General features: G+C 45.5%; 1 protein-coding gene across 4 annotated transcripts in view; it reads left to right on the forward strand.

Annotated features, from left to right (window-relative positions):
* Positions 1 to 22,562, forward strand: part of marchf8 (membrane-associated ring finger (C3HC4) 8) — a 99,676-nt gene that overhangs the window by 32,754 nt on the left and 44,360 nt on the right. The gene's annotated exons all lie outside the window — the stretch shown is intronic.

The following is a 22,562-nucleotide window of genomic DNA, read 5'->3' on the forward strand; positions in this document are numbered from 1 at the left end:
AGACAGTGTAGTCACTCTTGACCTTTCATTTCAATGTGTTAGGTTGTAATAGAATAGTCGAAGAGAATAGCAAGTGCATAATATGAAAGGCCATTTGTTCAAACATCTTTTCTGAGTGAAGTTCATCCTGTCTTGTCTTATCGCCCTGTTCTGAAAAATCTTTTCCACACCACCCTACGCATACACATGCATGCCCACACACACCCACACCCACACCCACACACACGCGCATGGAAAATGAAAGATGTTTGCTAATGTTTGTACATTGATTCCCTCATACACTAATCAGTGACACTTGTGAATGGTTTTGTTTGTCTTGCCTGTTGCATTGGCATCTGTTCAATTACTGTCTCAGACATAATTGTTTCCATGTGAGTACTGTTGCACATGTCAGACAATTCAATAACATCTGTAGTCGACATACGTGTTTGACGTATATGCTGTTTTCCTTCATCTATTAGTAGCAGAGTTTGATGCATCCCCTCCCTAAATCCACCACCACAGGCAGTGCAGCTCATCGGTCATCAATGACAGGTGTAGCGCAGCTCCCCTTTGAACGCTCAGGCAGCAGCCGCAGCAGCACCGCATCCCGGCTGAGGGGAACTTGGCTCATCTTGTCTCAGTGAATAAACACACAGTCGGACAGGCTGCCATTTAGCTGTCTTGCCAGACCCGCGTAGTTTTATTTTTTAAAACATGTTGATTTTTCGGGCAGCGTGTCATGTGTAATGGCAACGACATTCTCCTCAGTCTGTTTTTTTGTCATCGTTAGTGTGTCTGCCTGAGGTAACCTATCAGAACTGATTGGCTTGCTGTATCATAAAAACCTTGTCAGTCTGCATAGTGTGATCAGTTCACACAAACTGTTTTCGCCGTACCTTGAAGGTCTTTTGATTGTGCTTCTTCTTCAGATATGACCTACAGGGTAAACATACCAGAAGACTCAAGAGATACAGTATGTGTGGTTTCGGAGTTTCAAAGAAAGAGTTCATTTCATTTCCCTCAGTAGAACCTTATGCATGAGGCTATCTCGCTGCTGTGGCGGGAACCGCTCTGAATTCCCTTGCCCATTGAAGATATAGGAGGACATGGAAGATATACTGTACTGTACCGTTTGTGGACTTTGAATATCTGCTGCCAGGATGGGGAGTGATTTTGGGGGGAGTGGCGGTGTGCAAGTAGATGAGTAGTTTAAATAACTCTGCTGATTCTTGTCAGGCTTTTGGCAGTTTGGACAATTTTCACACCCAGATTGTACTGTATGGCTGCAGTCTTTGACTGCAAGATTTTGTTTGCATAGAGTCACAATTTCTCCTGCTCTAGTTCTCACTTCCTAGCATTCACAATAATGTAAAATATATTATATATATATATTATTGTTTTCATTGAGACCCACGCTTTTCTAGGGGTGTGCATTTTTGCATACCTTTGTTACTTAAATAAATAAATACTATTTAAAACGAGACACCTTTGACTTTTTTCACCATTGGTTCCCCTCTGGGAGGCTTGAGGGGCATGTGTTTGATATTGAAAACAGACGTAAGCGCTCTAAAAGCTTTTCCTGCTCATGTGCATCCTTGCAGAAAGGTCAGGCGGGGCTATGGTGAGGGCTGTGTCTGTTTTGGAACTCCACTGGCACCATTTTTATTGCTTTTCATATTTTATTCAAAACTTTTTTTTACTCTGGACACCTGGAGGAATTAAACTTTGTCTTGACACGCCACTGTAAATCAAAGACTCCCCAAGGTCTTCTGGCATGAGAAATGATGCTTTGGTTGGTTGTGCCATTGACTCAAGGCATTGTCGCTCTTCGTCTGTGCAAGTGAAGGCAGATATGGCAAGGAGGCGACTGCACCTGTTGAAAGGTGTGAACTGGATTAATGTCATTTCTAAAGAAATGAATACGTCAAATCATTTTTTTTAACCTAATAGGTCTCAATGCACTTTGAAAGAGGCCTCTTTTCATTTAAAAAAAAAGAGATAACAGGGAACTGTTTGTTGATTTTCATGGCTCCCTTATATGTGCAGGATTAAATTTCCTCTTCCAAATGTTCACTGGCCACGTTTTGTCTGTTGCTATCATACAACAATCCTAAAAGGAAAAAAGAATCTTTCTCATAACTGATTTGTCCTAGTGGCTCTGTCATGATGACTGCATGCCCGCATGCATATGCAAGCTACTTGCCTGCTATAACCTGCTGTGAGCTATCTCACTCATGTCCTAGCAACTTGCAAGCCTGGTTTCCTACTACAGACCACTACAGCATCCGAGACAGTGTTCATTCACCCTAAATTTAATGTAAATATTGCATGGTGTTGTTGGGATGTCGCTTATCCGGGTAGTTCATTATTGAAGATGCATGCTGTGACCCTGCTATATACGTATGTTCTTATGTCCTATTAAGTACAGCATGCTTGCTATGCTGTTTTGAACTGGTATAGCATTAGCAATTGTATAGCAATTGGGTTGATTTGGGGTTAGTCTAAACGCAAGGTCTTTTTCATTTCACATGCAGTTTGTGCGTGAACTTTTCGCTGGTGTGGTGGGTGCTGCCAAATCCATTCACAGATTTATTTTGGGCAACCCCCCAGGGTTAATCCATGAACAGCCAACAGGGGTACTGCTACTCCAATTTGGCCAGTTCTGACTTAGAGGCTTCATAAGCCCAAGGGTTTACTGTAGTTTCAAACAGTGCGAGTGTACCCAACCGTAACATGGATTTGCACAACCGCACACACAGTGCTGCAGCCTTCTGTCTCCTTTTATGTACATGGAGGGCTCAAGTCAGGCCCCCTTCTGCTAGACTCCATGGGATATACGTGCAGTAGGACCAAAGCAGTAATAGATGGGACAATAGTTATTTGCTTGTCCAGTTTGTCTCATGCCATGGATCAAAGATAATGCTGTGTGCCAATTTGAAGAGCACAGTTTCAAAGTTACGATTCAAAGCTATGATTGATGTAAAATTGCTGATTCATGGTGACTCCAATTCATTATTTTCATTCAATCTTAGGTCCAGTGTGGTTTACTGGAATGAATGAGCGTGACATAAGCATTCTATTGTGATAGAGTCCTGGAGGTGGTGGAAAGCAGGTCTATTGTCTGGTGATCCAGTCACGAGTTCTGCTTCATGTCATTTTCTGCCGAGGGGTCTGGCTTTGGTTCCAATGATGATGTCAAAATCTGAAAAAATCTTATCGAAGCATTCAGGGAACAGAGGAAGTGTTTGTTGGTGCTGATGTCAACTGTGTGCTATATGTGAGTTGTGGTGTGTTAGCAATATGTTAAAAGGCGGACTCAATCATCTGAACCCTTAAGTGCAGCGCCTCTGTGATAAACTTATTTTCTAAAGCATAATGATGACCAAGTGGGGTATTAGCCAGTATCAGAGACATATAACTATCAAGACTGGACAGGGTACAGTATGTTTTGCAGTGTTTTATGAAATATATTATAGATCACACTTTTTGAAAAGCAGCTTAAGAAATGAACAATACAAAATCTTTTCAGGGGACCTAGTCAAGGTGGTAGGCGTTTGTTGTCAAGGTGAACACCTTCACTGGGAAGTACTGGGGGAATGTAATGTAATGTAGTGTACTGGGGGAAACCCTGGTGGATGTCAGCCCAGCTAGTCAAATTATAGTACAATCATGGTTACTTATTAAACTGATACTGGATGAAGGAAGTGTTAGCAAGGGACTTTGACACTAACCAGCAAAATGAAGTGATTTAGTAAGCTAATACCAGAGACGTTCTAAATGCAATAGAGAATCTTTGCTAATACATTTAATGTGCTGTGGTTTTCGGAATCAGATATTTAAAAAAAATCTGCCAGTATAGTATGTTTTATGTTCCTGAGATTTGAATGACGCTTGTAGCAAATATTTTCTTGGTTCTTTTCGTCGCTGCTTGTACTTCTTTGTCTGTAGTGATTGTGTTGATTGTGTATTTAGTCATGCTCTTGTTGATTTCATTGTATCGCCATCTATTAGAGGAAATCCCTCTTTACTTTGGAGACTTCTGGCAAATGTCAGTGTTGACAGGGGAGCAAACATGAAGATTATTTGGCAAATGGTTTGCACAGAGGTGCTTTTCTTTCTTGTTTTGAGGTAAGATTGCGTTGGGACGGGGGGGTGGAAGACATGTAGGAGAGAGTCTGGAAGTTTTGTGTGATTTCTTGTTGAGTTTTGGCCCAGTGGCCATCACAGGTAGGCAGACAAGGCTCACCAGGAAGGAAACAGAAGACAAGACTCTACGAGCCAGGAGATGTCACGAGGAAAAACATATCACCATCTGCTCCGGCTGTCAGCTCCAGATTCTCCATAGACATATGACGAGAGCCCAGCATTTGGTGTGAGCTTTATTCAAGCTGTCTCTGCTGCGATTGCCCAGGGAGAAGGAGTTAGGCACCAGACCACACAGGTTTAATGTGGATAGAGGGGCCGGAAGACGTGAACAGCTCTCTCTTGTTGTTACCCTCGTCACGTTTAAGAGAGGCTGAAAGATGAGAGCCTCCTCCCTTCCCTGCTTCCTTCCGTCCTCCATACAAATTGTGTTTATGTTAGTGTCAGAGAGAGAGATGCGGAATATTGAATGTGTGTGTGTTTTTTTTTTTCCTTATTCCAAGGGAGAGAGATTTTAGTGGGAAATTATAACCGTTTTTGCTTCCCCCCCCCCCCCCCACCTTTTTTATCTCTGCCCGTCTGTGATTTTTTTTGTTTGTTCTGTGCTCAGGTTCTGCTGCCGTCAACTCACATGACCTCTAAATGGCAACCTGAACTGTCCTCCACCAGCCAGAGCTGGTTGGAACGTCAGGCAAAAGCAGCCACGCTACCAAATCTCAGAAGAATGGTCTCCTTCCACAATACAGATCACGTGTCATAGAAACAGAGCAGCAGGAAAAGGAAATCTTTGATTGTGGCAATCTGTCATTGAATTGCAGGGGTTGGTGTGCGTCAGGTAGGTTATGAGTCAGGATTGACAGGCAGCCTCGGAGGCTACAGTTGTGGCCACCTACAGAGAAGAAGGTGCTTCTATTGTTCTCTTTTTGTAGTGCGAGCATGGCTTCAGTTCTTTTATTACGAGACAAGAGCAGTTAGGCAGTGGTGTAGTCTACTTTTTTATGGTGGGTATACTGTATATTTGAGCATTTTTTGAAGTGGGTATACTGTATATATTTGTGCTATTCAAAATAATGGATCCATCAATTTTAAGTGGGTATACTGAAATCCCTGAAATTTAGAAGTGGGTATACTCCGTATACCCGCGTTCTACGTAGACTACACTACTGCAGTTAGGTCACCCGATTGAATTAGTCATGAGAATGGTTGCCTACTCTGAATCAAAGTGTTAGCAGTGACACAGACAACGTAATAAATAAATCACCTGATCACATCACGAGAGAGACCAGACACGTTTCGTGTGGTGTCGTAATTATAGTTGTGAGCCACTGATTATGACGTCCCTGTTGGTAGCTTTGCATTGTAGATGGCAAGTACCCACTTTAGGTCGGTCGGGTGAGCTGAATGTCAAGACAGTGTGTTGATCAGCACTTCAGTAGGCTGTCTATTGATTCTACTCTGGACCAACTGACAGCTTTGGATGGGCCTGGGACAAAGTCTTTGGAAAGCATCCCTGCCCAATAGTGAGGACCCAATTCTGGACCCCTCACTCTCTGTGCCTGGGGCAACTGGCCCATTTGTCCTCCCATCAGCTTCCCTGATCTGCATTTAAACAGGTTATCCATGATTTCTACTAAGTAACGTGCTGCCACATCTGACCTGGCATTGCCTGACTATCACAGAGTTATTTAGATACAAAAATGTATGACTCACGCGTGTGACAGTACTCAATAACATAATGGCCACCTACTGTAGAGATAAATAAAGAATCAAGCTGCTTTTTTTATGGCAAGCGGCCATGGATAACCTATCAGGAAATACAGGAACATTATCTAGCTGGCTTTATGAGGTTGTGCTTCAGTCAACAGTGATAAGATTGCATTCACGCCTTAGCGCAAAGGTGGCTAACCCGCGGCTCTCGAGCCGCATGCGGCTCTTTGCCTGGTGACTTGCGGCTCTTGCGTTCATGTCCAAGTTTGTGTTTAGGCTATGTCTTATAGAAAATATGCATTGGAATTGCGCGCACAAAGTTGATGGCAAATAGCCTACGTGTCCTGTGGTCTTGGTACTACAGAAGGCCTTGCCTAAATGTGTCCTGAATGATCACGTTGGTGCGTGACATTTGTTACTGCAAATACAAGACGTGATTTAAGCCTATGTTCTAAAAATAGCACTTTCAAAACCGCGTCTTTCGCTGACTAGACAACATAGCGGCAAAAATGTTTTAACCTGAAAGATTTGGCCATCACTCCTCAATAAGAAAATGTGCTGTCTTTATTTGTAGATTCTATCGCTCGGATATGGCGGTTATAAATGTGCAAACTAGGCCTATGTGAAGAGAAAGGCGTCTGGAGCAGAGATGCGCCGAGAATCTCTGTCCTGCGTAGCCAGCTCGGCGCTCTGTTAGGAGGAGTGTTCATGGCTATTGACCCGAATGTGAAATTATGTTTTTGGTTTAAAATAGTCTTATTTTCGCGGGCTATAGACAAAATAGCGCCATACATAATGTTCTATCCTGGTTTTCGCTGTGAATGTCGGCCGTGGTCTATCAGCCATTGTCAAAGCGGTGCGGGCAGACAGCGTGCAGGTGGGAAACAATTTCAATCCACTTGTCGCTTGTCCGCGCTCAGTTTAGTCTCAAAAAGAAAACTTTGGGTTTTCCCCTGGCCGACTGCAGCACCCGCTGAAACATTAATGTGTAAAATGAACGGCGATTTGACGAACCACCTTGTTTTGGATGGTGTCGTCAGACATCCAATGATCATCGGAGCGCAAGAAAGCGGTGCCTGTGCGCCTAACCCCCGAATGAGCTAAGAGAGGCGGAGAATCTCTGTGCCGCGTTACTTCGTGCTCTGTTATAACGAGTGCTCATGGAAATTATGCTGAGAAACGTGTTTTATTAAAATATGAAAGAATTTATGAACATAATTTTGACCTGTGTACCCTTGTCTTCTTATGTAAAACAACAATTTTATCTTGAAAAACCCTTTTCCCCCAAACAATTGAAGCAGTAAAAAAAAAAAGGGGGGGGGTTTATCTTATATTCAGGATTGTAGTCAGGCCATTAAGTTGGAGTGTAACATCAATCTGACACTTTGTGTGTGTGTGTGTGTGTCTGTGTGTCTGTGTGTCTGTGTGTCTGTGTGTCTGTGTCTGTGTCTGTGTCTGTGTCTGTGTCTGTGTCTGTGTGAGAAAAGAAGAGATGGTTGTGTAGCCTATTCTGGTCTGTGGTGCGAGAAGGATGGGTGATGCCCATCTTGGTGGGCGCATCTTTATATGCCCGCGTGATGTTTGTGTGCCGATGTGGCTCTTTGCTGTGACACATTACAAAATGTGGCTCTTGGTCTCCGACTGGTTGGCCACCCCTGCCTTAGCCTGAAGTGAACTCCACACACACATTCACATTTCGACTAAACTAGTGTGACAACAACACACGCTGCCTCTCAAACTGCAGACTGCAGATCGAGGTTGACATGTGACCATCTGAAGGTGTGTAGTAGTAGACAAGCAGCCGGGAAAAGATGATGATGCACGATAATTCAAATCGGTGCCCAGCTGAAGCCAAATTATATTCTGGTACGCCATGAGGGCCGTAATTGAGGTTACCTGGCCCCTTGCCCAGATGCTTCGCTCCAGTCTTGGGAGGATGGCGGGCGGGCGGGCAGTCAGTCACGGGGAGGGAGGTGGTGGATGGGCTCCATCTGCATCAGAAACTTTTGCCTCGGCCACTCCACAGTCAGAATGCAAATGAATGCAATTTTCATTCAAGCATCCCTGTCTGAAATGGATGGCCTTTCAATGCTAATGTGTGTGGTGTAAATAATGCCTCTCTCTCTCGGCCTCTCTCTCGGCCTCTCTCTTGGCCTCTCTCTTGACTGGTGGAGGAGAGTGGCCTGCATTTGTAAGAGGGCAACGTTTTCATTGCCCATCCGTTCATTTACGCACCTCAGGGCTTGATGCCACGTGATGCCAAATGGCAAAGCAGAATCCTTCACCACTCTCTCAGGTGCTCTTTCAGTATACATACAGCACAATATGCAGTATACATCCCTCTAGTTTGGTAAACACTTTATTATTACCTCCGCCAAGGACGTTATGTTTTTCGGTCGTATTGTTTTTTTTTGTGTGTTTGTCTGTCTGCTTGTCTGTCAGCAGGATAACTCAAAAAGTTATAATATGATTTTCATGAAATTTTGTGGAGTTGTTGTACGGGATCCAGGATGTTGATCTGGATCCAGGAATTTAAAAAAAACATTCTTCATCATTGTGGCATAGGCTGAATTTTGACATTGCCGTTTCTAACTCCACAAAGAGGCAGAAAGACTTGAAATTAAATAATAGGCTGTAACCCCATGGCCTTGGTAGAGGTTTGCACTCTCTGAGTGCTTCTAGATAACTAGTTTTGTTTATGTTTTTTTGCACATTAGTAATTCTTCATTTGAATTAATTTATTATGACTACTAGTTTGGAACTTTTAATTTAATCTGTACAGTTTTGTATGTATTGTGAGATCTGAGATGACACTTTCCTTTTTATCTGATGTTTTTCCCTTCTGCTTTCCAGTTGCATGATACTTGCTCTTGGGCCCATTCCCTTTCTATTGACATCTCAAGGCCTTTGAAACTGGTATTCTAGGCAGGGATGGTGAGAGGCAGACAGGGACAGAGAGAGAGAGAACTATTTTTTATTTATTTATTGTTTTCCTGTTTGAAAATAGACAAACAAAATGTTCACTCCGAAGCAGATGGAAGCCCTGAGCGTTTGGAGGGCACATGTGTAGCAGTGCTTGTCTGTCTGCTGAGACGAAGACGTGTTCTGGAACACTGATAGCTCCCCTCCTGTCCTGACGGGCCCGCTCTAGCTGCACCACAGCAGAGATCATTGGCACTCAACACTCACTCTGGTGGTGCACGCACGCACGCACGCACGCACGCACACACGCAAAGACTACACACGACAAAGGCATAAAGAAAAAGGCAGGAGGCCCTGCCGAGGCCAAACGGTAGGGCACTCGTCTACCACGCAACTCACCCGGGTTCGATTCCCGGCCCGAGTCCTTTGCCGGGCTTTCCCCGTCTCTCTCTCCCCACTCGCTTCCTGTCACCACCTTCACTGTCCTGTCATAAATAAAGTAAAAAGAAAAGACAAAAAGAAAGAAAAAAGCAGGAGGTCTTGTCTGTCCAGTGACATGAGCCATGTTTTAAAAGGCACGTATCCTGGTGTGTGGAAATAGCACTGCTCCTCCAGAGTTCCACTCCACTCAAGCTGGTTATTATGAATCATGTGGTGCTTCTCACCTCTCGTGTCTCCTGTCGTGAGGAGATGCTGTGGAGAAGAACCTGCTGCCCTCTTCGCTGTGCCTCTTTGAATTAGCCCACTTCCCTCCCCGCCACACGGCTTCCTGCTCAGCTCACCCAGGCCGCTTGACCACTTGCAATTAGTGTGGCGTCCTGTCCTTGCCCACGGAGTGAGTGCTGGCCTTTAGAGGACTCCCACACCTCACCACACCACACCGTACAGCTGCAGTCCTCCTCCTCCTCTGCTGTCTTTTGATCTGTGGAGAGCGCTGGGCTGGCTGCCCCTGGGCTACACCTTCAGACGCTTGGAGAAACCTGCCATGAGTTTGCCCGTGTGTGTCTCCATCCATTTATTTATCTGTCTCTCCCCCCCGTCACCTCCATCTCTCTTCAACTCTGGCTGTACCACCCTGTGTGACGCGCGTGTGCACACGCGCGCGCAAGCACGCACGCACGCACGCACGCACGCACGCACGCACGCACGCACGCACGCACGCAGGCACGCTCACACACACACACACACACACACACACACACACACACACACACACACACACACGCACACACGCACACACACGCACACACACACACACACACACACACACACACACACACACACACACACTCCATAGGCTACTGGTTTTGTCTGTCTCTCCATGTAAGTTACACTATCTCCTGCTGTCTCTCTCTTCTCTCTCTCTCTCTCTCTCTCTCTCTCTCATCCCTCCTTTTCTCCAATTAGCAGACAGTGAGTCATTTTCCCTCCTGTATGGGCCCCACACCACTGACATGCCCCAGTTTTGCTAATTATTTTAGCCTTGCAGCGAGTGCTGGTCATTGTGGTGCCCCACACTTGTCCTCTTTGACACAGTAACAGCCACTTGTGGGAGCACAGAACCTTTAAAAAACTGTCACACAACTCATACAAGATACAAGATGGATCATCCACAAATTGAGCACGGTGCATACACTAGGCTAGGACTGGCTTGGTCAGTCTGTCTTGGTGCCAACCCTCTGAATCCCTGAATGCTGCTGGCGTAATGATCAACACAGGAAGTTTGAATAAATGGGCTGCCAGGGGAGGAGCTATAGGGGGAGTGGGGGCACGCAGGGCATTCACTTCTGGGCCCAGAGCTCTCATGAATTGGTGCTACAGGCCCTATTTGGTCCTTTGCAGGCTGTATGGGGATGCTTATCAGTGTTTTGCTCTGGGGCCCTGTGTTCAATTGTTCTGCCACTGTGTGCAGCATATGCTTTCCCACCCCCCAATTAATGACAAAAAACTCCAGGTTTGATGTCACACGAGAGCAGAATAGTATGTCCCATATGCTCACTAGAGATCTGATGCTTGCTGCAAAGCTTGCGTGCAGACAGAGCTTAGCTTTTCGTTGCAACATGCTCTCAGTAGATCTGTTCTGGTCTGCTGGTCGTCGGAACCTTTTAAAACCTTCAGTAGTAAAATAATAGAGATCTTCCTCTGCTGAGCCCCGGTGCGTGCCCTTGGCTCTGTCTGTCTCCTGTGTGGATTTTCTGTGCTGGGGAGGAGCAGAGCTGGACGACGTAGCTGCCCATCTGCCAGAGTTCACAGACTGGCTACCATCTGCTGAGCAGGGTTATGAACTGGTCCTAACGTTTCACGTGTGTGTGTGTGCTAATACCCCTGTGTTTGCTAAATCTAACCTTGGGAATCCAAATAAACATCTGACTCTGACCAATGTTTGATTGTACAGCTGGAAATTTTCACGACAAGCTTGATTTTTTTTGTGTGCATTTATTGGTGCTGTCAGTGTGTTGTATATCTCATTGAGCTTTTCGTTTCTTTTTTAGACTTTGTTAGACGATCTTTGTTCCCAATGCTAGCGCAAACAAATGCATGATGAAAAGGCGGGTTTCGTTTTGAGGGTGCCAGGAATGTGGACTAAGGGAAAGTGCAGGGCCCTCTGGCTGGGATGCTGGGGGATTTCCAGGGTGAGGTTAGTTGGACTCCTGGCCCTCTCTGGCTGTTTCCTGAGGTTTGTCAGCCCCGTGTGCTAGTGTGCGCGTGTGCTGGAGGCAGCTTGAAGCCATTCAGCGGCTGCGCTTGGGATCTCTGCATACTCTGCTGGGCTAATGAAAAAAGCAAGTGCTGCCTGGCATGTTGCTGTAGTTTGTCTGGAGTCTTTGAATAATTCCCCTGAGCCAGTTTGTTTTTTTGAGTTGATATCCTTTAAGGTCTGTCTGCGGGGCAAGTGCAGTTTCTCTGAGAGGCAATAGCACTTTTCAAATGTTCAGCCTACTGCAAAGAGATGTTTGAAAAAAAAAACTTCAAGGAGGTATATCAACCAGACATGCTCATATCCATGTTACAGTAAATATTATGGAGATTGCACTGCAGGTTTTGGTGATTTGGTCTATGGCCACCTCGCTTTGCAAAAGTGATCTCTGTGCATCTGCATGTCATTCTGGCCACCTGTAAATGTTTAGATTTTCAGGAAGATTTATTTTAGCCATGTATTTGTTCGGGTGAGCATTTAAAAAAAAAAAATCTTAATTAGAAGATCCAATAGACGATGGGGATTTTCTGTCATTGATTTGATTCATTGACTTCTGTCACTTGCCTCTCTTTCCCTACTTCATCAAACAATTTAGTTTATTCAAACACTTACTGTGTATATACAGCTCTGTGCTTCAACCTATTGTGTTAATCCACATAAAGGCCTACTGCATCAATTGACCTGAAACAGTATATATTTTTCTTTAATGTACAAAATGTAGGCAATCCATTCGATTCAATTCATCACTTTTTAAAATGGTTTTTTGCCTTTATTTGACAAAATTATGAAAGTGGTGACAGGAAATGTGTGGGGGAGAGACATGTTGCCAGCTAAGGCCTAGTGGTGAAGTAGATGAGCTTTAGATCAGAAGGTTGGAGGTTCAAATCCTTTCTCCCTCCATGGCTGATGTGCCCTTGAGCAAGGCACCCACATGTAACCCCCCCACGCTGCTCCAGGGACTGTAGCCCTGTTATGATAATAACTGTAAGTCGCTTTGGATAAAAAGTGTCAGCTAAGTGTCATGTAATGTAATGTAATGTAATGTAATGTAATGTAATACTTTGGGACCCAGGCAGGATCCAACACCTTTGTGGGCCAGTGGCCCATTCATGGTACACTGTGTAGCGCACAGTGCTCGTGCAGTGTCCCACAGCTACCCCAATTCATTATTTGAATTGACAAAATACCCGGGCCCCTTAGAAGGATATTGTTTGACTCAAATCCCTGTGGCAAATCAGAAGTGTGAGACTGCTGAGATGTCAAGATGAAGTTAGATTAGAGATATTGGGGCATTCACTGAAGTCTATTAATGTGTAAATGTGTGTGTGCTCTATTTGTTCATAAAAGCCAATATCAGGATAGTTCTAAAATTATGATATTCGCTCCTCTGCACTTAGAATCAAAGAACCTTGAGGCACACGCCGAAACGCGTCTGTGCACAAAAATAAAGAAAATAATTTGTTGCAAGGTGCACCCCCTTTTCTTTGATTCTAAGTATTTTATTTGGGCCAGCACCCTTAAAATTAATCAAGAAACCTGAGTGAAGCCTGCTCCCTGCCATACTCCTCTGCACTTATCAGTCTAGACCAATAAGCTCTGGAGTGTCCCAACCCCCATATACAGTATTTGAACCACATTCAAGCAGAATGACGCATATCCCATCTCTCAACATGCTCCTGGCTCCACTGTCCTCCTTGGACCCTCCTTGGCACATCATCATCCACGCCATATCACTTCCATTGGGTACTGTTACCTCTTGGGGCTACTGGGACTCTTCTCCAGCTCCAGACACCACCTTACTGTATGTGGGTCAACCCTATTAACGCTGGTTATAATGTAGCTAAAAAGTTGGGCCTGCATAGCAATTCAAAAATAGATCCTAAAAAAAGACCAAAACAAAAGAAAACTTCCGTACTCCCGACGAAGTTTAGGATCTTTACCTCAACATGTGGACTGACTGGCGCCTGGTATCCAACTAGCAGCTTGTATGTTAGCCATAGCTGCCTCTGTGTATGTCCATCATTATGTGGATGGCGATGTACTGTATTATTGCCTGAACTGCTGCTGCTTTAACTTTGACAGACAATTTTATTGAAAGTAACTTACTGTATAATACGGGTCAAATTAAGCTTCAGTTAGTAATCAAGAGTGCTACTTTGTGCTGCATTGCACCAGGCATACATTTTTGTGCTGCATCTTACCCCAGGCATACACTATCAGTAGGTTTAGCAATATGTATAGCTCATTGTATTATGTCATATTTTTGGATGTGGCCCCCACCCCCCTTTCAGTCAGACAGCCACAAAACACTATGGTCCACCAGTGACATGAGGTGACATATAGCAGCAGGGAGAATACAGGAAGAGTCTTTATTATCTCTGGAAGAATCCTGCTATCTCTGACGTATAGTCTCTGTTGCTGCCATACACACTCTATGTTACATTGGAAGTATTTGGGAATGCAGATCAGTATGTTCCCAAATCACAGCATGTTGGGTTTTCAGTGCTGCACATGCAATTCTGTCACATTCTACATACATACACTGTAGAGCCTGCAGAATTGTGATTTTTCTCATGCGTCAATACAGCCATAGAGCCCAGTAAGATATTCTCTGCCTTCCAGTGCAATGCATTCTTTCAAAGCCCTCAGAACTTTAGACTTCAATACTTCAACACAAAGAATCCCTTTCCTTTTAAGTGCAGGGGTATTCCTTTTCCAGAACCGTTGTTTCTTGGTCTTCAGTGTCTCTGGCCTTGTTTGATGTGGTGCCAAACTTATTTTTCATTTTTACAAGAATTGTGCTTTAGTCCCAGAGAGTGAAGTAAATATGAATGCTGTGACATGAGCGGCATAGTGACTTAGTGGTGAAGTCTGAGGAGCTGTGGAACCTGCTCTGCCTGACTTGAGTTTATTGCTATGTAGGACTGTGTATGGATATGTACTTAAGGAAGGAAGGGATTATCTACCATCTTATTTACTAGAGCCAACATACAGTATTTGGATGCATGCAGGTATACACATGTGTTTGGATGCATGTGCATGCAAGCACGCACGCACACGCACACACACACACACACACACACACACAAACAAAAAGATAGATTGCCTCCCTTGATTGATGCAGCAATCATTTTATTCCATCAAAAAGCTGTGACTCGGCATAGTATTCAGTTGTGTGTGTATGCCTATTTACACCTCACGGGCACGTCTGGTAGCTGGTTTGTGTGTGTGTGTGTGCGTGTGCGTGCACTGTAAAAAATGCCTGTTGAAATTACGGCAAAAAACTGTCAAATTGCAACAGTCAGTGACCGTAAAATGTAACACAGTTTATCTCTGTACTAAATATGGCAAGCTACTATTTAGTCAAAAAGCGCTACATAACTTTATTTTTGACATGTGTCATATGTAGAAAATACTGGACTGTTCTCTGTAAACAAAGATATTGTAAAATACCGTTAAGTGAGATGAAGTAGTCAAGAAACGGTACATGACTTTATTTTTCACTGGTGTACACATATGTACACAGCAAATTTGCCAGAGTTCGATTGATCAGAGTTAGACTGGTGTTCAGCCAAAATCTAAACATCAAGAGTTGCAGCAACACTACAGAGTGTTATTAGACTCCTCTGGATCCGAGTTGTTGAGCTAAGAGAGCTAGAGAGTTAATGTTTAACTCCCTTGAGAGTTATGAAAAACATGCCTCCCCAATTTTCAAATGTTTTGGCAACATGAGCAGCCATTTTTGTTGAGTCCCCTATAAGTGAACCAAACTCAATCATCTGTTAGTGAACCAAATTGTGAACCAACAGACAAAGAACTCTGTTCTGCTTTTCTTCACATTGTGTATACTACAAAAAGTAGGTGCTCTTTCTGGTCGTGTTAGGCTTTTTGTCCTCTTTTAGTCCAATAGATCTCTTGTGATTGCACTTGTTCCAGTTGTAACTTGTCAAACCACTGATAGGCTGGTTGTAACAGGCAGAGTTTGATGTCAACACGCTATTTGATTAGTAGCCATCAATGAGTATTAACTTAGAGTACAACCCTCTGCATGTGTTGTAATTCATCCTGCGAAAAATTCTCCACCGCAATATTTTTTTCCCTTATTGGACTTTGAGGCTTTGCCATCAGAGTTTTCGATTGAGAGGCAAAAAAGAGGTAAACCTCTTCAAAATTCAGAATATCTTTTTTTGCATTCCTCCTACCCAACAGAAAGCAATGGAGGTTATAATGAATTGAATATTAATTACTCCACAGAAAACATATTGCCTGTCTGCTTGGCTCCAGGTGCCTCCACGTTGTAGATTTGACAACAATGAAGCTGGCAACTGAATAAACTGTGCAACAGTTAAGGACTGCAAGTGGCAACAGTTTGCACATTTTGCAGTAATTCACTGTAACTTATTATTTCTCCGGTAACAGCCTACAGTTTAGCCTCATTTAATGTGTAAAATATACCTATAGACCTGGGACAGTAATCCCTTGCGCTCTTAGAAGTAGCCCAGTCTATTTGAAACTGTCATTCTACCCCATCCGAATCAATCTATCAATCAATTCCTGACCTCACCTGAGTGCTAAGGGCTGTCATGCAATGATTAACTTACTGCCTGCACCTGCCAAATGCTTCATCACTCGGGTCACATGGTTCACTTGAACATGTATTTAAACAGGGACTGTTGCATTGTACTGCTCACTGGTTGCTAGCTGGCTGGCTGGCTGTAAGGCCGGCTGGCCGGCCTGCCCTCACCTGGCCGGCCCGGCTAGCAGGTCACGTTGTAAGGGTGGCTGCATGGTGGCTTGCTAACTAGCTTGTTTGTTAGCTTGCTTGCCCCGCTAGCTTTGGCCTTCATTTTCCTTAAGGTTATTTTCAGGCCTTTTTAAAATAAAGAATGGTTTTGCATACCCTTCATTGATGATACTAGACTGGTCCACCTGCCTGCACTAGACAATCTGGCAATTGGGCATTTATTTAGGTATCTAATTAAGTTGATGTTTATTGGACTCCAATGAGTAGAATCAGTCTAATCAGTTGTCTGTGATTGCAACTCTATAATTGGACTCACCTGAGTATAATCAGTCCAATCAGTTGTCTGATTGTAACTCTATAATTGAACTCACCTGAATATAATCTGTCCAATCTGTTTTGGCAACCACTGCTGCCATAATTTTACCGTAAAATGTAAAAAAAAATAATACCGTTATTTATTTAACGGTAGGCTTTGGCAACCACTGCTGCCATAATCTTACCGTAAAATGTAAAAAGGAAATATACCGTTATTTGTTTAAAGGTAGACTTTGGCAACCACTGCTGCCAGCAATTTTCCGTAAAAACAACAGTTCTTTTTTTACTGTGTGCCTGCGTGTGTGCGTGCACGAGCATGCATGCGTGCGCGTGTGTGTTTGTGTGAATGATAAACATACTGGATCTGTAGGTATGTATAAACAGGGGGCAGCTGTGGTCTAGTGATCAAAGAATTAGTTTCAAGATCGGAGGGTTGCAACAGGTTTAATTAGGCCTATTTTTCACGTAACATGAAAATGAAGCTGTGACAATGCCTGTGGCTGTGGTTGTGGTTCAGTTCCCCTGGGTAGTCCGTGTAACCCCAATATTCTTCAAAGGGTCTGTCCCTGTTCTTCATGTATACAAGTATAACATTTAGAATTACAATGACCAAGTTATTATTAAAGGCTGTGTGAAATGTCGTAGTAGTGTAATACTATGCTAGTCAAGTCTTTTTTAGCAGCTATTAAAGGGTTCCAGTGGTGGAACGGTGCACGTTATGGGGATGCACCTTTGCATAGTATCTAAGCACTACAGCCATGCATCACAACAATGCAACATCTTGCACACATCCTTTAGCAATATTATGTTCTAACGTCTACTTTTTTGCCACTTTTCTCATCATGGTGCATTGTGCAATAGTATTGCCACAGAGGGTATGATGCAATGGGATGTTGTTTGGATCTTGCTGTCTGTCATATTGTTGGCTGTAGTTCTGTCAGAACCATTTTAGTCGAGAAGCACAAGAAAGTATTCTGAATGAAATTCCTTTATTGAAAACTATTTATTACGTTTGGTGGTATGGCTCTGCTCAGAGGAGCCCCCCTATTTCCATGAGCACCATGACAAAGCAGAGAGGAAGGGGGCAGCAGCAGCTACGAATTCTTCCCCAGCAGGACAGGGAGAGAGATGACAAAATCCATAATATTTGTAAATATGACCAGGGCTCTAAATTATTTTTTTTCATCACCAGCCAAGATGGCTGATAGATCTAATCTTACTAGCCTAATATACACTCCCCAATGAGTCAAAGTGGCTAGTAAATTGGTCTTTTCTACCAGCCAAACTTATTTAAGGCCCCGGATATGACGTAAGTCAGTTTAGTGATAGACCAGCTGGCCAGGCAAAAACATGCTCCGCCACAAGGCACATTGGAAGTAAAGCAGCCATCTCTGTATTGGTGTAATTCACTCTGGCGTACGAGCCTATCATGGAAGTCTCCTGAGTCATTCTTGCATGTTGAGGTTGTTTTCAAGTCAAACTTCCCCTACAGATTACACTGTGAAGCAAGACTGGAATGAGATCTTGCTCAATACTCTGTCCTTCTAAAAAGCAATTTAATTAAAATTATTTAGAATATGGAATCAGTAAGAACAAAAAAGAAAATAAGTTAAGTAAATATGGGCTATGGCAGCAATCCATTTCCTCCCCACTCTCAGTCTTTGTATCTCTTAATGGAACCAATTAGTTTCTGAAATATTCACTCGAATAAATGATGGCTTTTTAATGGAATAGAAAGTTTAAAAAAAAGTCACCCTCCCCCTGAAACTGCCGCACAGTGGATGTGGAATGATGTTGAATCTTTTTGGCTTCTTTTCGGCCTGACCTACATTTCATTTTTGATCAATAAGAAATGTTGTGGGACTGCTGTCCATCACGCTGCAGTGTCAGACTCAGAACAGCAAACCAACCCAGCCTTGCGGGGCACAGCGGGTGGTGTGAGGCAGACATCTTCACAAAAAAACCTTCACAGTCAAGGATTCATTTTCAGGAATTTAATGTGTTTTGAATATCTTCTGTGTGTGTGTGCGTGTGCGTGTGCATGTGTGACGCGTGCGTGCGTGAATCTGTGTGTTCGTGAGTGTGCGTGTGTGTGCGCGTGTGCGTGTGTGTGTGTGTGTGTGTTTGTTTGTTTATTTAAATCTAATTTATTATACTTGGTTGACAAACCCTTGCAAAACCTGTGTCGGCTGAGCTGCGCTCATTTAAACTGGGAGCCTTAATTTTAGGATTTGGTTACACAACATCCTGTCAGATGGCTGAGCGCTGGAGATAGCTAGCGCCGAATGTTTGCTGATGCCTTTAATTAAGCGTGACCTGATTTTTATGGGGCAAAAAAATCCCGCTATGAGCACAGACTCCAGGTGTAGATAAAGCTTACGAAAAGGCTTTGAGTAATCATGTTTGAATCCCTCAAGCTTTAATCAAAGGCATAATCTGTACACGTTTTTTTTTTCCCCACACAAAACCTGTTTGCATGTTTGAGGGGGCAAAGCTTAGTCATATGTGAGATTACTATATATTTTCGCCCTTGTTTTGGCTTAGCGCCGGGCACTGTGGAGCTGTTTTCATGGCATTGGTTCCTCTGAGCTGCGGGGCTAAAAGTGCTTAGCGGCGTGCTGAGTGACCAGTGGCTTTTAATAGCAATTAGCTCGGTTATAAAATGGAGGGTGCATTAAGACGCGCCGGCAAAAGGGCAGGCGGAGCACACAGTTCACCATTACAGATAGAGTGCTTTTAGACTCTCGACAATTCAAATGAGTTGTATCGGGTTATTTTGTGTGTGTGTGTTTGTGGGTGTGTGCGCTTGAGTGCATCCAGTGTGTGTGTGTGTGTGTGTGTGTGTGTGTGCGTGCGTGCGTGCGTGCGTGCGTGCGTGTGTGCGTGGACACGCCCCTGCACGTGTTTGTGTTGTTGGTGTTTCCGCGGCCATGCATACATGCATTTTTGATGTGTCAAACAAAAGGCTGCACACTTCGAGACACTTGAGGGTGTCTTAACCTTTGTGACTGGTGAGTGTGCACTCTGCAGCCTGTTGGCTCCAGACAGCCACGGTCGTCTGCTTGAGAATGTAGGGCAGTGTGATCCATCTGCCCGTCTCTCTGGGGGGGTCGCTGCTGGGAGGAGATCATTCATGCCCTGCTTATACTTCCGGAGGAGATGCATGATGTTGTAGCAGTGACGGCAGCCTGCTGTGTTATGAACACGAACTCAGCCAAGCCACTTCCCTTACTCATCCTCCATGTCAGTGACTTGAGACATGAACAAAAGGGCTGAGGGCACAAAAGTCTCTCTACCCCATCGCACCCCCCCACCCACACCGCCACCGCACTACCCCCTCCGTTGCCGAATAGGAGCGGCGTGTGATGATGTACTACGCGGACGATGCCACGTTGCACGCTCGCGTGTGATGGACACAGTGAATTAATGTGCTGTAAATCCACCGCTAAGAGTGCCCTTGGTTTGCCGCCACAGTCATCTCACTGACAAATGAGATTCGGCCATGTTGTTGCCCCCACCACCACCCCAACAACACCGCCCGACACCTCCTCTCCGTCACCACCCCCCAACCCCACCATCCATCCAGCCCGACCTCCCAGGAGCTGGCCTCTCTGCTGGGCTGCATGCTGGAGCTCTCTCCCTGGAGCAATGTGAGCAGGGCCAGACACACACGCACACACACGCACACACACACACACGCACACAGCCTCCATCTCTCTCTCTCTCTCTCTCTCTCTCTCTCTCTCTCTCTCTCTCTCTCTCTCTCTCTCTCTCTCTCTCTCTCTCTCTCTCTCACACTCTCACTCTCACACTCTCTCTCTCTCTCTCTCTCTCTCCCCACCCGATGCCATAAATCATCACTCAGCAGTACACAGGCTGCAGCATCTGCCTGAGAAGAATAGAGAGAGATAGGGATGGGGATGCAGAGAGAGAGAGAGAGAGAGAGAGAGAGAGAGAGAGAGAGAGAGAGAGAGAGAGAGAGAGAGAGAGAGAGAGAGAGAGAGAGAGAGAGAGAAAGAGAGATAGGGATGGGGATGCAGAGAGAGGGACAGAGAAAGAGAGGGAGAGAGAGAGAGAGAGAGATAGGGATGGAGATGCAGAGAGAGGGACAGAGAGAGAGGGAGAGAGAGAGAGAGAGGGAGAGAGGGCAGCAGTGAGAAAAGGCATCTGCCTCAGAGAGGGAGAGAGCGACAGAGAGATAGAGGGATGGGAAGAGATGAAGAAGAGTGGGCATAAGAGAGAGGGAGAGAGATAGGCTGCTGAGAGAGAATGAGAGGAGGGTGGCAAGAGAGTGAAAGAGAGACAACAGATATGGGTAAGAGATGGAGAGATAGATCAGATCAGAGAGAGATAGGGAGTGTGCTGAGAGAACGAGGGAGTGCATAGTATGTGTTGCTGCAAAAAAAGGAAGAAAGAGTAGGCCTGCCCTTTTTGCATGTGAAGCCGGCAGCCTCTCTCAGGAAGGAGCGAAAAGGGGATCCTAACTGAATTACGAGTAGAGGCCAGCCAGTGCAAACAAGCCAGCCAGCAGAGGCAGGCTGAAGGAGAGAGAGAAACAAGGGGGAGAGCACGCGCGGCAGCAGACATAGAAAGCGCCTTTATTTACCGAGCTGGCCGGCGAATGGAGTGAGTGCACTGAGCTGTAGAGGTGGAGGAGGAGGAGGAGGAGAGAGTGTGCTGACAGAGCTGGGGGAGGAGTAGAAGGAGAGACGGGGGGAGGAGTTGTTGAAGGGCGTTGAAGGGAGGGGGGAGGGGCAGGCGTTGTTGAGCACGGTGGCCGACCGACCTCTCTCTCTCAGCAGCACACGGATAAATAGACAGCCCCCCCCCAAGTCCCGCCCCGCCCACACACTCCTCCCACCCTCTATATTTGCTCATGAATTATTCGTCAGAGCAAGGTTCAGACCCTCCCCATCCCCCCTCCCCCCGCCCCGCCTCCTCCACTCAGAGGATCAGCTGGAGGAAGTAGCCCAGTGTAGTCGGCTTGATTGCATTGCGCGAAAAGGGCTTTTTGCCGGCTGACAAGGGTTTCTGGCTACAGGAGCGCAACCGCGTAGTGAGCGAGTGAGTGATCGAGTAGGCTGAGAGAGAGAGATAGAGAGAGAGAGAGAGAGAGAGAGAGAGAGAGAGAGATTGAAAGGGAGAGCTGTAAGCGAGCCAAGCCAAAGCCAGAGTGGAGACAGAGGAGAAAAAGAGGGAGCAGATCGGACACGAGAGGGAACAGCTTTCACTGGCCAGCGTCAGGAGCCGAATGTAGGCCAGGCTGCTGATTCTCACTGCTGCCTGCCTGCCTTGCCCTGCTCCTCCTCCTCCTCCACTCTGTTCTTCGCCTCTTCTCTTCCTCCTCCTCCTCCTCCTCCTCCTCCTCCTCCTCCTCTTCCTCCTCCTCTCTCCCGGGTTCTTCTTCATCTCCTCTCCTCTCTTCTCTCCGCTCCCTCACTGGCAGCGTCACAGGCTTCGCAGCCTGCCCGGAGTCACTGCCTCATCCGCTAGGAGCCTCACTTCCGTGTTTACAACCCCCCCCCCCCTCTCTCCTCTCCTCTCTGCATCTCTATCTGCCCGCATCTCTCTCTCTTTCCGTCTCCCTCTGTTCCCTGTCTCTTTGAGCGAGTGGAAGGATTTGACAGCTGGACATGTAGCCCGTGCGTCTCTCTCTGGGTGTGGGGGAGCTTTTTTTGTTTAGTGTGTACGTGTGTGTGTGTGTGGGAGGTGAGGTGAGGCTGCCTCCCCTCTCCACGGCCACTATCACTCACTCATGCATTCATGTTGGAAAATGAAGCTTCAGGTAAGAGACTCTCCTCCTTCCCTCCCTCTCTCTCTCCCTCCCTCCATCCGTCTCTGCCCTCCACCTCCACCTCCTCTGGGTTTTGTCGTTTTCATTTCACTGCCTTTTGTTGTCCCGGTTGCCATTGCTATTGTTGTTGTGTTGTTGTCATGACGTTAGTAATGCTGCCGGCTGCTTGCTGGCTGCTGCCGCCGTTACCGCTGACTGCTAAATAGGATAGCAGGCGGCTTGGTTGGCTGTACATCAGTAACTGTGGTTTCAATGTA

The sequence above is a fragment of the Engraulis encrasicolus genome, chromosome 24, assembly GCF_034702125.1.
Source record: "Engraulis encrasicolus isolate BLACKSEA-1 chromosome 24, IST_EnEncr_1.0, whole genome shotgun sequence".
Classification (NCBI taxonomy): Eukaryota; Metazoa; Chordata; class Actinopteri; order Clupeiformes; family Engraulidae; genus Engraulis; species Engraulis encrasicolus.